The 21823-nt window shown below is 36.9% G+C and overlaps 1 protein-coding gene across 9 annotated transcripts in view; it reads left to right on the forward strand.

Moving 5' to 3' along the window:
* The window catches only part of HMGCLL1 (3-hydroxy-3-methylglutaryl-CoA lyase like 1), a 205610-nt gene that overhangs the window by 18149 nt on the left and 165638 nt on the right, over positions 1-21823 (forward strand). The window contains exon 1 of one of the 9 annotated variants that reach the window (XM_072832551.1): positions 11447-11490. The exons of the other annotated variants lie outside the window; for them this stretch is intronic. The gene's annotated coding sequence lies outside the window, so the exon portion shown is untranslated. Of the gene's footprint in view, positions 1-11446; positions 11491-21823 lie in introns of those variants that run through there. 9 annotated transcript variants of the gene reach the window in all.

Here is a 21823-nt window from a genome sequence, read left to right on the forward strand (position 1 = left end):
ATAAACCTGTAAATACATTTTAATGCAGTGCTGGGGGAGTCTGTGAGGATGATAATAGTCTTTGTGTTGGACGTAGATTTGAGGTCAAATGGGATTTGGATAGATTTCTGGTCAGAATAAGATGATTGAAGATTTATGGGCAGAATTAATAAAATCATGGAGAGTTATTCATTTAGTTGTGAATATTTCTGTGTCTGAGTATATACATGTCAACCTACATCTGTATCCTCTATTTGGTCTCTTGTCTCTTACATGGAAAAAGAATTTAAAGGCCCTAATCTTAAAAATTGCCTTTTTAGTTTTATGTTTGATTTGAAGATGGATGCTTATGTTTTGCAAGTGGTGAATCTCATGAGTATTTTGCTTATCTACCCCTCCCACCCACCCCCACTGCCAGCCCCATTCCCTGTATAGTGCTTGGAAGTTCCATCTTCCGCATTGAAGTAGTTTCCTACCAAATATGTTTGAAAAGATTGAAGTATCTCTATATTTAATACATGATATTTTTAGTGCTAGATTGAGATCTTCTCAGGAGACGAAACTATATTTTATTACCTTTCTGTTATCCAGGAGACCTACATACTCAGGTCTTTTAAAAATATTTATAGAGCTAAATTGTTTCTATGTGTTAAATACAGCAAGCAGCCACAGTACAAACTTCAGGTACTTTCAGCCAAATTAACGGACTTTATGATTGGCAAAAGCAGTATCAAAAATATTATTTTTGTAAACTAGAGTTAGTTTTAGCTGTACTGTATTATTTTTCATATTGGACTCTAATGTCAATTTTTAAATCCAGGTGCTAATTTTTTTTTTCTTTCCTGGCTATGAAGGTAGAATCTAGCTTTTCAGTCACTTCCCATATCTCTGTTTTTACTGAGTTAATTCACACGGTGTACAATATGCATCTTCTCAGGACTCTGTTTTATGGAAGAAGTAGTAGAAACATTGACGGGTATAATAATAATACCCTCAGGGTGAAGCAGCTTCTCTATTGCAGTGTCTAAGCCATGGTCTCTGGTTTTGGATTCAGTGTTTGGGCTGAATATCCCACTGATAGTAAGCGCATCAAATGTCACCTTATGCTCGTTAACTTTCCAAGTCACGCTTCCTTGGATTTGTGAAGTAGGGAAATGCAGATGTCAGGAAACTTCGACTACATAAAAACGCCTTCAATATAAGTTTCACTCTATGAAATCAGCATTTCATAAAGTCTTTTTGGTGAACTTTATTAACAAGCAATGGGATCTAGGAAGCTTGGCAAACAAGGAGGCAGGAAACCCCAAAGAGAACATGTCTGTCAGACGTCTTTCCTTCTGGGGCTTGCTTCCAAATGTTTTTGGATCTTGAAGGAAGTGGAGTGGCTCTCTGCCACCACTCTCATACATCTGTAACCCACTGAGTGTACAGAGTCTGGCATTCACTTTTTAAATTCTTTCCTCAATCTGTATTTATTTCACTGTGAAATAGAAGCTGATCACATAGGTTGATGTTGAAGTCAAAATATGAATCTTATTTTACTTAGGCACAATTTCTACTTTCTGAGAATTTTGATTTAAGGACTGAGAATTCTCAGATTTTTAAAAATGCTGTGGCACCATTCAAATCTTGCATTTTATAGAAATCTGTGGACCTGGTCAAATATAAAAGTTGAGGGCAATTTGGAGTTCTGTTTTCCTAGGTTTTAGGGCTGTGTTTAAAAGACCTGTGGAGTAACAGATGTAGTTATTCAGAGTTTGACTCATGAATGTCTGCTATCACTTAGTCCCCATTCCCTTATGACATGATTTTAATATTTAATATAATTCTGCTAAATGTATGCTCTAGAAAATATTGAAAGAAAGAACGAGCTAAGGGAGATGGAGCATAAGCCTCTGTAAATACTCATCTCTAGAGAGGTAGATCTCTTAAATATCTATTTGCCTTTAAAGAATGTACACAGATACTGACCTTTTGATGAGAAAGGAATAGTGATAACTTGTTAAATAGAATGTATATAATTTGTCTTAATCAAAAATTATTATTTAGGGGCAATAGTATTATTTTAGCCTTCCTGCTCTCAATTTGCAACTGATTTACCAAATAGGACAAATGAGAGAATAGAAGAGATACAAAATGCTACATCAACTGTTAATAGAGTATTATTAACAAGAACTTGAGAATTAACAAAGCACTGATTTTTTTTTTTAATATTTATTTGACACAGAGAAAGAGCACAAGCAATGGGAGCGGAAGAGGGAGCAGGCTCAGCAGGGAGCCTGACATGGGGCTCCATCCCAGGACCCCTGGATCATGACCTGAGCTGAAGGCAGATGCTTAACCAACTGAGCCACCCAAGTACCCCTCACACAGCATCAGTATCAGCAGCCACTCTTTGCCAGATGGCCAACTTATTCCAGTGACTTTGCTAAGGGCATTATTTAACTTCTGAACTCTTAGATTTGTGTGAAAAAGATCCCATTATGTTCACTTTTAATAGGAGTTGAGGGAGGCTCAGAGTTAATAAAAATCTCTGCAGGCCACATAACTAGGAGAGACAATGGACTTGAATCCATATAGGTCCCAAAGCCAATATTTCTCATGCTATATCCTGTCAGTCTATTGACCAGTACAAACTTCAATTATAAGAAAATTGTTTGTACTCATTTACTATAATTTCTTTTCATTTAACATAATCAGTAAGGTTCTAGATTAATCTATCACTTTAAGGAAGGAAACTGCAGTTGGTTACAAATGACTTGGGATGATTATAGCTCATCTTCCCTCATTAGTTCATTTTGAGATCCAGTATTTAAAAACCGAGGTGGATGAAGCTGAATGAATCATTCTTATTTCAGAGAGAAGTTATTCAGATTCTTTAAAATGATGCCATTGTTCTTCATAAATCTTTCACAGCCTTCCCCTTTTGCTCTGTACCTAACTAACAGCAGCCCTTCATTTACTGCTGGTTTTATAGGATATTTCTGAGAAATCTATCCCTTCTTAGTTTTTCAGTAGCTAGATTAAACTTGGGGCAAGTACGGGGCACCTGGGCGGCTTAGTGGTTGGGTGGCTTAGTGGTTGAGCACCTGCCTTTGGCTCAGGTTGTGATCCCAGAGTCTTGGGATTGAGTCCCGCATCAGGCTCCCTTCACGGAGTCTACTTCTTCCTCAGCCTATGTCGCTCCCTGTCTTTCTGTGTCTCTCATGAATAAATGAATTTAAAAGTATTAAAAAAAAACTTAGGGCAAGTACAGTTGACTTAAAGTCATACCAAAAAGGTCTGATTTATATAAAATGCATCATATCCATACCAAATATTATGTATGTAGACTTCACACACCTGAAAGTTCCTGGCTAAGTTTTGTTGGAAAAATCTATTTCTTTCAACTACTGCATCTTTATTCTTTTTTCTAAGTGGTCATCCAAAACTGTAGTGTGTAGAGGAAAACCACACTATAATAAAATAAATGGAACAACAACAACAAAAAAACTTGGTCACATAAAATGTGCTGATGTTCTATTGTGAGGATAATAAAAACTCCTTATTAGTAAGACCTGAGCTGTTTGAAGCATAGAAAGCAAGAATTTTCTGTTTGATACAGAAGGTCAAAAAGTAAAGATAATGAAACAAATTGTATATAATTAATCATTGAATAAAAAAAGGTAATGGGTGGGGATCCCTGGGTGGCTCAGTGGTTTGGTGCCTGCCTTTGGCCTAGAGCGTGGTCCTGGAGTCCTGGGATTGGGTCCCGCATTGGGCTCTCTGCATAGAGCCTGCTTCTCCCTCTGCCTGTGTCTCTGCCTCTCTCTCTCTCTCTCTGTGTCCCTCATGAATAAACAAATACAAATCTTAAAAAAAAAAAAAAAAAAAAGGTAATGGGTGAGAAAGAAAAAATAATCACATAACCACAAGGCAGTTGTTCTAGCCCTACAAGGTATCCCTAAGAGAAAATCTTCAAGATGTTTCCATTTGAGAAATAAATGAGAAAACAGTCACATTATGACTGAACATTTGAGTTGAATTTACACCATCACAGATGCACTTTCATGTTGCTTTGCTGTTTTCCCATTTCTGCTTAGCAGTTCTAAGAAACAATGCTGAAGTAGGGAAAGTTGAGGTGGCCTCTTGCTGTAGTTCCTCCTTTTTTCTTGCCACTGGGGCTGACTTTGTTCTTTGGGAGGATCAAGCTGTATGGCTGCCCGATCCACCCCAGAGGAAGCCTCAAGCCTCTTGACTTTTCTTTTTTTAAAAGATTTTGTTTATTTATTCATGAGAGAGACACAGAGGGAGGCGGAGCTATACACAGAGGAAGAAGCAGGCTCCTTGCAGGGCCTGATACAGGACTTGATCCCAGAGTCTGGGATCACAACCTGAGCCAAAGGCAGATGCTCAACCACAGAGCCACCCAGGTGCCCCAAGCCTCATGACTTTTGACACGACTTTTCTTTTACTAATGAAAGCAAAAGCAAGAGAGGAGTAGCAGCTTCTTTTTAAACTGTTGGTAAAGGGAAATAAAAATGATTATTGTTATGAATTTTGTATGAACTCCTGATAACTAGTTTTGATGAAACCACAGGCAAAACTTGGTATCAGATTAATTAATTACTCAAATTCCATGTACTAACTTTCTTCTGTTTTCGTATTCCTAATGTAGTTGGAGAACTTATCCATTAACTAATAGGAATAGGAGGAAGTAAATGCCAGGGAATAATAAAAATGGGCCGAGACATGCTAGAAAATAGATACCTCATTAATTTCTAGGAAGAAATCCTGCGTGTGAAAAATTAAATTTGTGCCTAATCATTAGTAACATATACAATTCTCATAGATGATAAAGACCACAGGAGTTGAAAACCAGAAAAACAAAGCATATTCTTACATACTTTTGTTATTTTTGTATTACTATTGTGGCAGAGTATAATTATATTTGGATTGTAGGGTATGTGTTTTATTTTTCACATTTTGGCCTTAACATCCCTATAAGCACATATTAACACTTTATCAACCCTAGTTGATACTTTATAATTAAACATTGGATACTTTCCAAGTGCTGACACATTTTAGTTGCTCTAATTTTCATCTGGACAAACATTTATAGCTCATCATCTTGTTCCCGTGATTATGTTTATCATCATGTGCAGGCATATATACCTACTCACTGAAAGTCACCCCATCCATGTCCAAATGTGTTTATGAGTATGAATGTCCATCTTCATGTATGTAGGTTTAGGTCTATGAATATATGTAAGTTCATATTTATCACTGTTGGGTAAATGATAGTATATCAAAGCATGGTTTTTTTTGGAGTCAGAACACTCAGGGGAAATGATGAGCTGGGCAAAGAGAAATTAGGAGCTGGAGCAATTGAGATGTGTCTGAGACTGATAGAAGAAAAACTGGGAGAGACTACTGAAAAGTGGGCATTTAAAAGAAGAAATCGATTTATTTTTTTATTTTTTATTTTTTTAAAGATTTTATTTATGTATTCATGAGAGAGAGAGAGAGAGAGAGAGAGAGAGAGGCAGAGACACAGGCAGAGGGAGAAGCAGGCTCCATGCAGGGAGCCTGACGTGGGACTCGATCCTGGGACTCCAGGATCATGCCCCGGGCACTAAACCGCTGAGTCACCCAGGGATCCCCAAGAAATCGATTTATATAGAATCTTCCACAGTGCCTCTCATTTATCCCCCCTGCCTTATAGTTGATTGCTTGAGTTATTCTACTGACATCTTCTAGTGTCCTTGAGATTTCACTATATTATTTCAAACTTGAACCACTATGAGTTATTACATCTGGTATTACGTCACTTTGGACAGTAGGATCTATTCTTGCCACACCAAACCTGTGTAAGTCAACCATTGATGTTCCAACTTTTTCCTTCCTCAAGGACTCTAAAGAGGCCCTAGAAGCCCGATGGCCTGGTGGTGGGGGCAGCAGATCCTGAGGCCTTTCCTGAGCAACCATCTCCCATTCTCTCAAGCTGTTCAACATTAACATAATGACTACATATATGTTTCTTCTCGTGTGCTGTAATATACATAGATGTTACAAATATTGGTATTTCTAAATACCACCAAAAATTTAATGGGAGGTAGAAAAATGTTCAAATGACTTGAAAACTTTATAAAGAGAGTTTGTGGAATTGTTTGAGATTCTGCTTTTATGGTTTAAAATTTCATCTGTTAATTACTCTAGCATATGCTGGAAGACTAGTTTGAAATGGTCCCGATGAGGAAAGATAAATCATTTTCATTTAGACATGAAATAATGGTATTTGAAAAGAGGAAGTTAGGAAGTGCTATTCATGCTATGAAATTAGAATGGAGATCAATATAAAGATTGTGATTTTAATTTTTATTTTTACATTATATTGGCAGAGGGATTTTATTGAATTTGTAGTTGATAGTGATGGGCTCTTAAATGTAATCGTATAGCTTTTCTTTTAAGTTGGCTTAAACAAGACTCCTGGTTCTCAAATTGTGGTTCTTGGATCAATAAATAGTATCACCATTATCTGTGAGCTGGTTAGAAATGCAAATTCATGGACCCAGCTTGACCTAATGAATAATGATCTCTGGAGATGGGCCCAAGAAACTGTGTTTTAATAAGCTCTACAGGGGATTCGCATGCACATTAAAATTTGAGAAATACTGATCTAAAGGAATTGCCCATGACTAAAGGCCATTATGATCTATACAGGAAACAGCTGGAATGATGAGGCTTGAGCTTTGTCTTAGTCTTGTATTATAAAGACCTTACTTCCAAAAAGAATCTCCATTAACTGAGGTTGTAAAACAAATATGATCAAAGTTTTTAAAATGATTTTATAAGAATACAGTTTAATTATATTCAAAGTTATTAATATGAGAGTCCTAACAATAATTTTAATAAACACTGAATACTTTTAGTTTAGAATAAGTGGTTTGTTGGCATACTTGTTCCCTGAATAAATTGAATAAATAATGCTGCTGAAATAAACTAGTTATGTGTAGAATAAAATTAAACTTTATTGAGCAACCTGATAAATTTTGTTAGAGATTGAGTTTCCAAATAGAAGCTTAGTTTGCTTAGCTGGAAGGAATAAAGACTAATTAGTCATTGCATGTAACCTGTTTGTTAACTGTTCCTCTGAGGGGAAATTGAAAATCAGCCTTTATGGTTTATTTTTTTAATGGAAATTGAAAAAAAGAACATTGATTTACTGCCTAAAATGGCTGATAAAGTTTGCATCCAACTTTAGTAGAGCTGTGCACAAAGTTTTTTCTTTGTTTTGATGTTTTAGTCTGCAGATGTTAGCTGTTTTTGTGAGGAAATAATGGTGTTAGCTATGAGTTTTCTTGGAAAGAAAGAGCTTAAAAGCTTTAGAGTGCTGGAATCACAGTCTGCACAGCCAGATGAACATGGATGGAATGTTAGGTGAAGCCCATGGGGAGTCATTCCACAGCAGCATCTGGAAGGAAACAATAAGTGACTGCAGGGTTTACTTTTCAGGCAAATGATTAAGAAGTGATTAAATGAAGGTGTTAGGATGTGAGGGAGGGAAGGAAGCACTGAAGGTGTATATATAATATGGAACGGAGGGATTATGGAGAAGACTTAACAGAATGAACCATAGATCACAGCTGAACTTATAAAAAGCTGGAATTGGAATTTGAACAGACTAGCTTATAGGTATCACATGAAACAGAACGTGAGATTCACATAATACAGAACATACTCGAACATATTTTTTTGAAATAGTAAAGGACAGTGATGATGTCTAGTTATTCAGAGCCACTGGAAATCATTTCTTAGAGTTGGAAAGACATCCTGCATTATACCTTTAGAGTCTTACTCTGATTACATTGGCCCTACTTTAAAGTCTTAAGAGAGCTCTGGGTTTTGTAAATAAAAATCCAAGGCTTTGATCAAGTAAGTGGTTGTGCTTTAGCAGTTTGATACCACCTTGTTCATAATACATAATGACAGTGTTGCTTTAAATTGCTTTCTACAGAAATTTTTTACTCTTTTCGTAAATGATCAGATCTTCCATTCCTTTTCTCTTAGTGGCTATTTTCCACTCTAAACTGTGAATGAATGAATGAATGAATGAATGAATGAATGAATTGTTGAATAAAGGAAGGAAGAAATATAAAATATCTATGTTTAGATGTATAGGGATAGGAAAAATCCAGCCCCCCCCCCCCGGTTCTTTGGGCTGGTCTATTAGTTAAATGAAAGAAAATAATTTCATTAAAGGAGTCCCACAAAAACATAAGTAGCTCAAGGATAGTCCAGCAGTCGAGGCTTATACAACATCCCAAACCAAGGAGAAAGGGAATAGGGATCTGGAGCTTCAAAGAAGGGAAAGACAATTATTAGGAAGATGGGAAGAGCAAAAGTTTGGTAAATGTCATGCTACACAGAAAAAGTGGGACACAGGAATTTGGACAAACAGGCTCTGCAGAGCTTCCCCTAGCTTACCACACCTAGCCTATAATTCTTACAGTTATCTCTGGTGATAGCTCTCTTCCTGGACCAGGTCTGAATCTAAATTCTTAAAGGCAGTTAATGGGGAAGTAAAAAAGCTCTTTGAGTCTTTTGGGTCTTGATTGTCTTCAGCTCAAAATAATCTATATGCCAAAGTGACAAATTTTGGGGAGACTCATTCTGAACCCCCTTCAGTCTCACCTATAAAATTTTGCTAAGAAGTTTGACAGTCCAGAATTTGAGTTGGTAGATTATTCCATTTCCCTAAACTAGTCTCTTACTCCTGAGAATAGATGTGTTCAGTTAGATAATTGTGTCTCATTTCAGGAGGTGGTGATGCAGATGGACTCCCAAAGCTAAGTTTATGGTGCAATCAGGTTTTATTCATTCATTCATTCATTCATTCATTCATTCATTTATTCATTTTAAAGATTTTATTTATTCATGAGAGACACAGAAAGGCAGAGACAAAGGCAGAGGGAGAAGCAGGCTCCCTGCATCCCTGATGCTGGACTTGATCCAGGACCCTGGGATCACAACCTGAGCTAAAGGCAGACATTCAACTACTGAGCTACTCAGGTGCCCCTGTTAGATTTTTAATTAAGAGACATTCCTATGGAAACAAAAGAAAAAAATGGTTAATGATTAGACTGTAATCCCAGTTTCTGAGCTCTGAAGGCAGCTAGTCAAGAAAATTTCTAGATGTCTGGCTTGAAGCATCCTCAGATGGAGTGAGGGCAGGGAGAGGCTCTCTGATAGACATTCCTGGTTTGTAGTTTGAATGTCTTGGTGATCTTTCTAGGTGGTCACCCAGCAACTGGTATGATTATTGTCTATACGTAAACTGTTGTGTTTTCTCTGAAGTTCATAGCAAATTGTCCAACTCTAGCTTGTATGGCTTAGGGAAAAGGACAATTTTAGTTGTTAATGATTCCAAGTCAGGACAATTTTAAGTTTGGAGAATTTTAGCCGCATACTGAAAAAAAAACTGGAAGAATTTAGGATTCTTGTCCAATTTATAGATAGAAAACAAAACCTTGGACAATTAACACACTAGAATTTGATATTCACAAAGATTTATATTATTAAAACATAATTTTCTCTATAATCCCTATTTTAATCAAAGTAATAAGGTAAACAGACTAATCTGTTCATAAAATCTAATATCAATAAATTTAACCTAATTATTTACATAATTATAGCAAAAGTAGTGATTGATCATATAGGCTCTTTTAAATCTGCTTTTCTGGAATTTTTTTCTTTGAGAGAGAGCACATGCATGCTGGGAGTGGAATAAGGAGAGAGAATCTTAAGCAGGATACACACTCAGGGCAGAGCCCAAGGTGGGGCACAGTCTCATGACCCTGAGATCATGGCCTGAGCCCAAATCAAGAGTTGGTTACTCAACTGACTGGGCTGCCTAGGCACCTCCCAATTTTGCTGGAACTCTTTATAAAACAATCTCATATTGAACTCTAAAAGCCTCTTGATGTGAGGATGTCAAGCCAATGACTGACCATTAGACGTCACCAGCAATACCTATAGTTTCAGGTTAATTTTTCTCTTCTTAAGGTCTACCAAATATACTGAGGTTTCTATACTTGCCAGAAAGTAACCTCATTCACCTGGCAAAGCTGATGGGAACCCTATGAGCAAGGTGCCAGGCTGATTTTTCCAAGGGGTTTTTATTAGCTTCATAGAGTCAATCTTAGTTCCTTAAAGCTATCTGGTCATATCTGAGTTTGTGCACATCATTCTCCAAATATGATATTCCAATCAAAGCTTTGGTGACATAGCCTACGTTTCAGATTGTGTCCTGTTACAAGATGAAGAGATTCTTACTGAACTTAGGCAAATAACTATATTGCCATGAAAATAAGAATACTCCCAGAGGGTTTTCAAATTCTGGAGGGATCAGGCAAGGAGAAAAAGATGTTTTGTCTTTGCTTATTAAGATATATTCTGCTAAATTGTTCTAAGTCACAGCTTAAGAGAACAGATTTTCTTATGTTTGGAAAACATGTGATTAAAGAACTGGTAATATTTTAAACAAAAAGTCATAAAAATTAAAATCCTCCTCATCAGTTCCTCAAGCCCATGTAACCAATTTGTGTTTATTTTGATCTTTTGTTAGCAGTGTTATGAAGCCATCAGTTTTCCCCCCATGGAGTTCTGTAATTGCTTACTTCAGTGGTATGATTTGAAATTTAACAAAACTGTATTTTAGAGTGCTTATCAGAATCCTTTCATAAATTTCTTTGAAGCTGAAACACTTTTGGAGAAATACTTCTGCAACAACATAAAAACAATAACCTTAAGTGACAAAGGCTTAAAAATTCAATGGCTAAAGGTCAGATGAGAGTTCATTATAATGCAGTTGACAAGGAATTTGGTTATTTCTGTGACACACACAATATTTTAAGATAATCAGAATTACAAATGATAACATTATAATGAGGATACACCAAATTTCTAGGAATGTTTTATAATTTCTGGAATACTTATAAATACCTACAAAGACAACATAAAAAAGGCAGCTTACTATTACTATTCTTTTGACAATGGTTCCCATGTAATTTAATATATGAAGCTTAATTAGTTTAACATCTTTTTTTTTTTTTTTCTTTAAGGGGCAGGAACAACTCTTTTGAGACATTCCAGGGACCCTCTGAAAAATCTCAAAGTTGGTTCAAGGTCAAAGATATCGTTTAGAACTTGATTTTGGGGAAATTTGTCAAAAATTTCAAAAGATTTTAAAACAGTCAAAGGGGATCATACAGAGGTCACTGTGAAACCATACTTAGTTATCTATTTAGCCATAGTGACAAAGACTTCAAAGGCAAATACATAAAATAGTTTAAAAAAAAAACCCTAAAACAAAATCCATAAAACTTTGCTTTTTTAATAGAGAAAACTCAGTTTTCTTGAGTAATCAAAGACTTGATAACAGAAAGCTATTTTTATAAGACAAATTGTCAAAATTTTTGTTTTCTAGGTATATTAAAGGTAAAGAAGATCCTTTTACACTGTCTTCTCAAGGTCAGTCCAGTAGTTCAAGAAAACTGTCTTCTTAGTAGATGAAAGAAAATTAAATTCCAGTTTTACATAAGTATACTGTTGATAATAAAGCTTATTTTAAAAGTACTTATAGTAACAATTCAATTTTAGCGGCTTGATTACATAGGTAAAATTTAAGTCCTTTTTAAAATTAATTTTGGCAGTACCATCCAGAGTTAGAAGATACCACACATCAACAATACACATATATAGACAGTCATGATCATAAAGACAAGCACAAACCTCATAGTTTCCATTCTAAAATTTTAACCATGGAATAGATATTTGTGCAGAAGGCACATAAGGCGACATTTTTTTTTCCCCCTAAGGTTCAAATAAACTTTTCTCTTTCTTTTGAAACATACCTTTCTGAAGTTGGCATTTTAAAGTAATGACCTAATTAAGAATTCCCAGGGAAGGTGAGGTAAAACATTTACATTTCAAAGGCACAGTGAAAGAATGCAAGTTCCTCTTAGAAGGACTCTTCCTCCCCTAAGGCCAGAATTTTTACAGTACTTAGAAGTCTTTTGAGATATATAGGGGAGGTTTTGGGATTAGTGAAAAAAGGATTAGTGGCCTGTGTGTTGTGCCTGGAGCTGCATTTCTGGTTTTTCAAAGATTTTTTAGATAAGGACAGTTGCTTTTAATTCCTCAAAGAACTGGGGAATATTCTGGATAATAAAGATTTGACCTATCCATCCACCTACATTGGAATGTTTTCCTTTTCCTCTGGACACATTAAGCTTAGAGCAGAAGGTCTAAAAAGAATACTAGGCTATGAATATCAGCTTCCAATGTGGCCAAGATTTCTAATCAGAGTTATTAAGTCCTTTCAAATATCTTGTCATATTTCAGCTGGGACAAATGGTAAATATTTCTGGTAGTACTAAACAACTCTGTGGACCCAAGAGGTGTCCTTAAGGAAGGTGCAGAAGATATCGTCACAAGATCTGGAATCATTCATAAGGATAACCAAAAGAAAGAACTGACAACCTGCATAGTCCAGCCAGATGGAAAGCCAACCCAGATTCTCAGGGCACAAAATAGGACAAACAAGAAGGCAATACCTACCTCTGAGACAGAAAGGATCAATAACCAATAGGTCTGGATTTGGAAAGGAAGAGATGTCCTATTTTATTTTCCTCTCTGGACTCTGGGCCGCATAGACAGAGATGCAAAAGAGCTGAATCTGGCAAGAATCTTTGCTTGTAGCTGGCTTCTGCCAGTTTTCCTAAGGTCCCCTCAGCAGATTCCAATATCTGCCAGAATTTGGCAAGATTTTTCATTAATTTTAATTTCCCTTAGCTATTTAAGTTAGCAATTTACCAGAAAATTCCTCAGAGTCTCGTCAACCCCAGGAGGTTAGGAAAGTCTGTATAAAACATTCAACAACTCTCCTTTCTGAATTCACAGTTCAGCCTTAGACCCATTCACTGTAGGGTGAAAACTTCCAGTACTGCTTCTATTAACCTCTGTACATTCACTTCTAGCTGATACATTTCCTTATTATTTGCAGGAGGGTCTGGGAATTTGCTGAGGAGACAAATGGGGTAGTTTTTAAAGAAGGGAAATTAACATCGGGTTAATGTGGACCCTCATTTTTATTATAAGTCTAATTTCTGTTCTTAAGAGCATCCCTAAGATTAGCCATTATAATCCTCTGTGTCCTCTTTTTAATTTGGTCTTTCCATACCTTTCCATAGGTATCAATAAGACAATTACTTAGGATGAGTACTCTTAAAATGTTTTTCTTTCAAATATAGCAAATTCAAAGGATCTATCATTTAGCCATTGAGGAGTAGGATCTTATAGTCTTAATAGTGACTCAAACCAATAAGCGTTTCTGCAAAAGCCATCCCAAATGAGAGTACAAAAGATGTAGCCCTCACAAAAGTCCAGAAAGTTCACTTCCAGGGTTAGTCTAAGAAAGCAAAAAACCTTTCTTGTCACACTGGTTAGAAAGGTATAGTGCAAGTGGTCTATAGTGTCTCATAAGAATATGAGTTGCCTCCAGTCATAGTCCTGCTAATCTGCGACCCTGGCCAGGTGCTTCTGGAATAGGACTTTGCCAGCACTAACAACACACTGAAGATTGAGATGACCAAGATCCTTTATGGACTGAGACCTTTTATGACAAACTCCCCCTGAGAGCTGGCACAATTGGACAAAGGGAATGCCACCTCACCCTGGACCCAGTCCAGCTCAAATTGGACTAAGTCTTGTTTTTCTTATCAGATCCACATCCTATTTGGCTCTTCTGGTTTCACACTGATACGTATATCTTTTGGTTGGTGGAGACTAGCAAGAATATTCTCTGGTTTTAAAGCCAAGCTCTCAGGACATAAAAAAAAATGACTATCTCTGGGAGAAAGGAATCAATAGAAAATAAGAATACTCATACCAAATTTTGGCAGAGTTATACCTAAGAAACTAGTTTAAACAGTATTTTTTCCTGGTAATCCAAATTTAAAAAAGGAAAAAGGACTCTCACTACTCTTGTTCCCATTAGATCCTGCAGGTAGAGACTGGGGAGACTGACATGGGAAGAATTCTTACCTCTGCTGGTGTTTGTCAAAAGTCCTAGGATCTCTCAGCTACAAAAGTCCCGGAGTGAACAGTGTCTAGCCTGCTGAAGGTCACTTGTAGGCACAGAAAAATTTTCATTCTCTTTCTAGGTATTTTTTTAGGGGGGGTGGATTTAGGAAGGATAGGACTGGTGTATTAATTAAACTGACCAGAGACAGATTAATAGGAGAAAAATGTAATTTTATTTCAAAGACACAAGAGGCTCAGAGACAGGCAATTAGGTTTATATGTCATCCTGAGACCAACAGAAGAGGGTAGGGGTCTGAAGTTTTAAAGGGAAGAAAGATAATTCACAGGAAGCTGGGAGTAACAAAAGGTTGGTAAACAAATGTTTGTCATGACATGCAGAGATAGTAGGATATAGATATTTGAATGAACAGGTCCTGCCAAGCTCTCTTCAGTTTACCATTCCTAGCTTATATTCTTCATAGTTAATCTCTGATAATAGCTTCCTTCTAGACCCAGGACCTCTATGTGAATTCTTAGAAGCAGTTAACAGGGAGGTTAAAAGCTCTGTCTTTAAGGGCCTTGATTGTCTTCAGCTCAAAATAATCTGTATTCTGCATTTTGGGGAAGCTTGTTCTGAACCCCTTCTAATGGTAGGAGATGGTTTATTTTTCCACAAAAGGCTCATATTTATCATTAAAAACAAAAATCGAGTTCATTTCTGAATAGGGTTGGTTCCATTACTAGGTGAAAGGTCTGGGAGTATTTGCCTACCCAAAATTTATTCTGGGTTATCTCAGGGTAAAGATGGAACATTGATAACCAAGATCATAGTCCTGACAGATTCCATGGTCAGGAATCTCACTTTTAGTGAGATTTCGAATGTTGGGATAGTTCTAGGATGGTGGATCCATTGCAAGATAGAAAATTTTTTAAAAAATCAAGAAGCAGGTTTGGAGGAAGTAGTGTTGAGGACAAGTCTTTTTTTCATTGCCAGTTCTGTTTATAGAAATCTAGGCACTGGAAAAGGCTCACTTTCTAGGACAGTCCAGGTATTGGGATTAAAGCATTCTTGATGGAATGGCTTTGCTTATTTGTGATTATTCTTGGTTATCATAGTAACATAGAGTGAAAGTGATAGGGGCAGAGACAGGGATCTTACCTGTCACTATGAAAACTTTATTATGATAGGGGTAGAAGGGATATATAGTGAAATTAAGTCTGTATTCCTTCAAAGTAAATTAATGTAGGAAATTTAAGTGAGATGGTCAAGTAACTTATGATCCATAGTTGAGTACAATGAGGGTAAAAGGGAGTAATTTTAATTACCCTAGGACAACAGGTATAAACCAGGACCACTTCAAACAAAAAGGAATGTAATGGCTACCTTATATTTCAGAGTGTCTTATTGTAGTCATCCATGAATAACCCTTCAAGCTTTTTAACAGTCCTGACTTTAAGAAATTTCATCCTCATATTCCACCTATTTCTGTTAATTCTTGTGTTAAATAAAAATTACAGAAACCCTGTTCTTTGTAAGGTCATCCTCTACCTATATTACATTATAAAATTGACCCTTTTTACTTTTTTTTTTTTTTTTTTTGTCTGTTTAAATGAAGTCTGAAACAGAACTGAGTTTTCTGGGTAGGTTCTACCTGAATTCTGGAAAGGCAGGGTGTTTTAGATTGACCCCAGCAGGTTAAACTTTTGTCTAAGTATCCTGTTGCTCACTTGTTCAGCTTGAGAGTAAGACTCTGTGGAATGAATTAGGCGTAGTCTTAAGTACATGGAGCACATTTAAGTACTGTGTGTTTACCAGCTGTACTCTATTTAGGCAACATAATTTATTGAGTATTCCCCCTACTTCCCAATATATGGAGAACATTTAAGCAGGGCTAGATTTCGGCGTACATGGAATGAACAAATACACACATGATGTGATTTAAGAAGGATCAGAAATTCAGCCGCCACAGACCACCCCTCACTAGCCGGCTCACATTTCCAACATTAGAGACACCTCTGGGGTTTAAGATAGAGTGTCTCTAAAATGAAATTGGCCACCTGGAAAGGAAAGTGTAATAAAGCCGGTAGCAAACCTCATCAGTTGCATTCAGAGCCCCAAGGAAACAAAACATAAGTTTTAATTAGAATTAGGGCCAGGAAAAGTCAGTATGTTAGAAAGCAGAGACAGATGAGAAGTCAGAGAGAGAAGCAGTCTAGAAATTACTGAATGCAGGGCTGGGGTTGCTGTGGACAAGTGTCCTCAGGAAGCAGGAGGTACAGCCAGGTAACCTAATGGAGTTCTGCTCCAGCCTGGCTTGAGGTTTGAAGCTCCAGACAGGGCAGCACTGGAGTTCACAGTGAAGGTGGGAAGGAGTTAAATGAGGAAGCAGATTTTGAAAGACTGGGAATAAGTCTTTACCTAGGCGCCCTCTATACTGTCAAACCCTTTATTTTCCTTTATTACTTGTTTTTACTTTTTGCTCATTCTTCTCCACTTAACACAGGCCTTCTAGCTCTTCCTATAACAGTTAACACACCGGATACATTTCCCCCCAGTCAACTCAGAGAATGTGGCACAAGCTGTTAGAAGGTCCTTTCACAAGACCTCTGTATAACTTGGCTTTCAGTCCCATCACCTCCTTCTATTCTTTTTTTAAAGTACACCTTCTTAGGTAAACTTGCAACATGTCTCCTGTCCTCCAAATTCCTCTTCCATTTCCCTCATTGATTTCTTTGTAACACTCATATTTATTTATTTTATTTTATTTTATTTTATTTTTTGCTGTTGTCTGCAAACTCCATGAAGGAGTCTTTTGCCTCTTGTGTTCACTGCAGTATGTATGCCATGCTTTATCCGATGAATGGATAAAAGAAAGTCCAGCTTACTAGTCACAGAATCCTACAGAGCCCTTGGTAATTGATGCTGATAGCAATGATCACAATTCTTCTACTTTAATATAGGGGCCCCTCCCCCCAAAGATTCTGCATACCTGCATACTGGTAGGTGTTTAGACCCTCAGGGTCAAGACCGGATATATCTTGGTCTCTATCATAGCCACTAATACCAGTAGAAAATTTCAACTCTATCCCACCCTGCTCAGGAGAATCTGTACAACAGAAACATCTATATTCCTTTAGACCACAGGACATTCTAAGAATAGCAGTGGTCCAGATGTGTGACCTAACTTTGTTTAGTTGAAGCTTCTTTACCACATGCAACTTCTGTGTTTTTGAAAGCTTTCCTTAGACAGTTCATGTGCAAATAATGATTCCAGTTGTCATCCAAAGACTAGAAGAAAGCACTACATACAGTGAATTTTTGTTGGTTTTCTAAGTCATAATGAGTGTGAACACCCTTTATTATGTGACTAACTTGTATAAACTCTGATTTAATAAATCCTATCCATTTATTTATTCCATAAGTGTTTACTGAGCATGTTCCATGTGCCAGACTCAATTCAGAGAGCTGGGATACAGCAGTGAACTTAAATGAGTCCATACGCTCAAGGGACTCTTAGTCTAATGGGAAGAGACAGACAATAGATAATTAAATAGATATATACACAATATGCTAGGTGGTGATGAATCCTAGAAGAATAATAAAGATTAAGGGCAATAAGATGGTGAAGAAGACTTTAGTTGTTGTTGTTGTTTTTTCCCATATTGGCTTTATAAAGAATAGAGACATGAAAAAAAGAGGAAGTGAGTCACAGAGCTACATGGGGGGAAGAGCAGTCCAGCAGGGGAAGTGTTCAAGAGATTGCAAGGAATTCATTGTGGTTGGAGCAGGAGTGAAGGAGGAATGTAGAGGAGCTCAGGAAAGTAATAAGGTACAACATCTTGGAGGCCTCAAAAGCCATGGTAAAAACTTTGAATTTTTCTCTAAGGGAAATGGGAAATCATGGAGGTTATTGAACCAGAGGAATTATGTGATTGGTTTTATGTTTTAAACGAGTTAGTACGGTTGCTGTCTTCCAGAGGGGGTGGCAAGAGTAGATGTGAAGAGGCAGCCTACAGTGCTCTTCCAGTAATCCAGGTGAGAGATGATTATTTCAAAGATAGAATGTGGTTTGCTGACTGACCTGATAGAGGGCACATGAAGAAGAGAGGAATCAAGGATGAGTCCACGTGTAGGCTTTAGCTGTTACCTTAATCTATTGGGGTCACTATAATAGAATACTATAAATTGGGGGGCTTATACACAACTAATTTATTTCTCAGTTCTTGATAATGGGAGTTCCCAATATCAGGGGGATGGCTGATTCAGTGTCTGGCGAGAATTTACTTCCTTCTTGTGTCCTCACATGGTGGAAGTATAGTGAGAGCTCTTTAGGGTCTCTTTTATAAGGGCACTAATCTCATTCATGAGGTGTCCACTGTTATGACATAATCATCTCCCAGAAGCCCTGCCTCCAACTATTATCACATTGAGGATTGGGTTTCAACAGTCACATTGAGAATTTGTGAGGGCACACATGTTCAGTCTTACAGAAGCAGTTTAAAAAGAAAAATATGTCATTTACTGAGATGTAGAAGCTTTTAGGAGGACAGATTGTAGAGGAACAAAGAAGTCTCAGTTTTAGACATAACCACCCTTAGGGTCCTGCTCTGGACTCCATGCCTCAAAGGGTCACGTGCATTGGTTTAACTTTTTCGAAATTATCTAAGCCTCCTTCCACTGTTTTGAATGTTTCAGTATATTTTATTCTCTATATATTTTGAATATCGCAAATGATGAGATTTCTGAAAATTCTGATAAATTTTGCACTCAGGAAGCTTTTGTATTCCATTTCCTATAGTGGCAGTTATAATAATTAGTGTACTCTGAGAGTGATGACAAAATGAGTAACTGGGTTGCTTGAAAGCATTATGAGCCTATGCTCAAGAGTATGGGTCAGCTTCATTCTGACCCAATGACTCAATGCATCTGACGCTGCATTACACAAAAAGATCTACATTGTTCTTCTTGTTGTTGTCATTCTTCCTTTTTAAAAAAAATTTAGATCCTCTGTACCTTCCTTTGATGTTGAAAGGAAGAAAAAAATTAAAATCTAGCTTGTAGAGAGGATTATGGGCCTTTTTTTGTTACTCTTGCCTTGAGCATATGATGCCAATCAGAATTATTAATTATTTAATTTGCTTTTTAAATTCATATTTTTTTCCAGGAGGACATTTCCAACAAGTAAGTAACTGTGACTCCTATGTTCATTTATGGCATTCTTCAGCCAGATTTTGAATATGAGCTCTTATTTACCCTCTTGAGTGCCCTTCTGTTGCCTCTTAAAGGTTCAAACTGAGGTTGACATTGCCAAGTGGAACAGGATGGGTGGAGTCGATGGTGTCAGCACTGGAGGTGGATAAAATTGTTGGCAGGCTCCAGAATAGGATAATGTCTCCAAAGTGTTCTGAGCTCCTTGTTGAAAGACCTTGAATAATTTCCATGTATTATTTTGATTGTGGCTAGAATTACAGTAGCTCTGCTATTTACAATGATTCCTTTCATTGTAAATTTTAAACAAATTGGTATATTTTAAAGTGATAGTGGAATAATTTTAAGCTATTCTTTTAAAATATTCAAGTCTTTGTGTTAGTCTTAAAGGCACATGATAAACATTGATCAAGTATTAACTCTTCACTAAGTTAAATGCTTTATATTCATATTCAATCTTCACAATATACTTATAAGCCAAGGACTGCTTGGCTCAGAGGAGAGTCACATTCCCACTTTAAAAAGAGGGTAACGAGGAATAGTAATCAAATTATTTCCTCAAGTTTGTGCATCCAAATATGTAGTAGAGCTAGGTTTGTGCATCAAGTACCTGGTAGAGCCAGGTTTTTTGTCTCCAGAGTTTCACTACCACATAAGATGGCCCTTGCACTGTGCTTTTTAAAAGCCTCCTAGGATTTGCTTTAGTAGTAGTATTAGAAACAAAGGTACTAGAATAATGATTTATTTTAGGAAAGTTTTAACTAGGGTAAAACCACGAGAATTGATTTCTATATCCAAATGGCTTTCTTTGACCAATTTCTAGCATTAGCTACCCAGTTAGAATTAAGTGAATGAACAAAACATGACTGCGTGTGCCTTTTATTTGTCTAATGGCCATTATGTGTACAGTATGGAGCACGGCTTTCCCACAAATCTTCATAGCTGTTATGATCTTTGTTTTATTTCACGTGTTTTCTCAATGCTTTGCCAATGCTTTGTTTTATTATTTTTTAATCAAACTATTGTTGACACACATTATGTTAGTATCAGGTGTACAACCTAGTGATTCAACAAATCTATATACATTATGCTGTGCTCACCATAAGTGTAGCTCCCATCTGTCACCATACAACACTATTAACGATACCATTGACTATATTCCCTTTGCTGTACTTTTCCCTTTCACCTATTTGTTCCATAACTGGACGCCTGTAACATCCCACTTGCCTTCACCCATTTTGCCCATCCTCACACCTCCTTCCCCTCTGGCAACCATCAGTTTGTTCTCTGTATTTAGGAGTCTGTTTCTGCTTTTTGTCTGTTATTTAGATTCTGCATATGGGTGAAATTGCATAATATTTGCCTTTCTCTGACTTATTTCACTTAGCATAATATCCTCTAGGTCTATCCTTGTTGTTGCAAATGGTAAGATCTTCTCCTTTCTATGGCAGAGTTATATTTCTCTTTGTGTATGTGTGTACCACATCTTTATCCATTTGTCCACTGAGCGACACTTATGTTGCTTCCATATCTTGGCCACTGTAAATGTTGCAGTAAACAGAAAGATGCTTATATCTCTTTGAGTTAATATTTTCATTTTCTTTGGGTAAATATCCTGCAGTATTACTGGCCCATGTGGTATTTCTGACTTTTTGAGGAACCTTTATACTGTTCTTCACAGTGGCTGTGCCAGTTTACATTCCCACCAACAGTGCATGGGGGTTCCTTTTCTCCCTACATCCTTGCCATCACATGTTATCTTGACTTTTTCATTATAGTGCTTCTAACAGGTATAAGGGCATACCTCATTGTGGTTTCATTTGTGTTTCCCTGATGATAGTAATACTAAGCATCATTTCATGTATCTGTTGGCCATTGTCTGTTTTCTTTGGAAAAATGTCTATTCAGGTCCTCTGCCCATTTTTAATTGGATTATTACTACTTTTGGTGTTGAGGTTTATAAGTTCTATATTTATTTTGGATATTAACCTCTTATCTCTAAATATTAAGATACATAATAATATGAAAATTAATGAAAAGAAACTACTAATACGGAGCTGGGAGGCCAGAAGGGGTGGCACTCATGTTCTATCACTCCTTGTCAATTGCAAACCCAACAAGACGAGATTTATCTTTGTAGATTGATACTAGTTTACTAGGCCAGCAGAAGAAAGCAAGGTTTTTCTCTTCTCTCCCTCTCCTGAAACAGCCTGGCCAATGAGAGGCTATCACAGATCAGCCAGTGAAAAGCCACTGTACTTTGAACTCCTACTTTACACCAGTGGAGTTTTTGTTTATAACAGCCTCCCCAAATGTTCCTTTATAAAAGAATATTCCTCACCTTTGTTCTCCTGACTTGCCTATGGTTTTGTTCTTAGCCTGCTTGTCCCAAATTGCTTTTCTCTGCTATTTCTGAATAAACACTTTTTTTTTTTTTTCTGGTAAAATAACTGGCAGTTTTATTTTATTTAAGGTTAACAGTAGTAAGAACACTAACACCATACTGAACATCACAAATAGATTTTGGCCTTGTCTGTTAGGTACAATCATTAGCAATAGATAACTGGAACT

This window comes from Canis lupus, chromosome 7 (genome assembly GCF_048164855.1).
Source record: "Canis lupus baileyi chromosome 7, mCanLup2.hap1, whole genome shotgun sequence".
Lineage (NCBI taxonomy): Eukaryota > Metazoa > Chordata > Mammalia > Carnivora > Canidae > Canis > Canis lupus.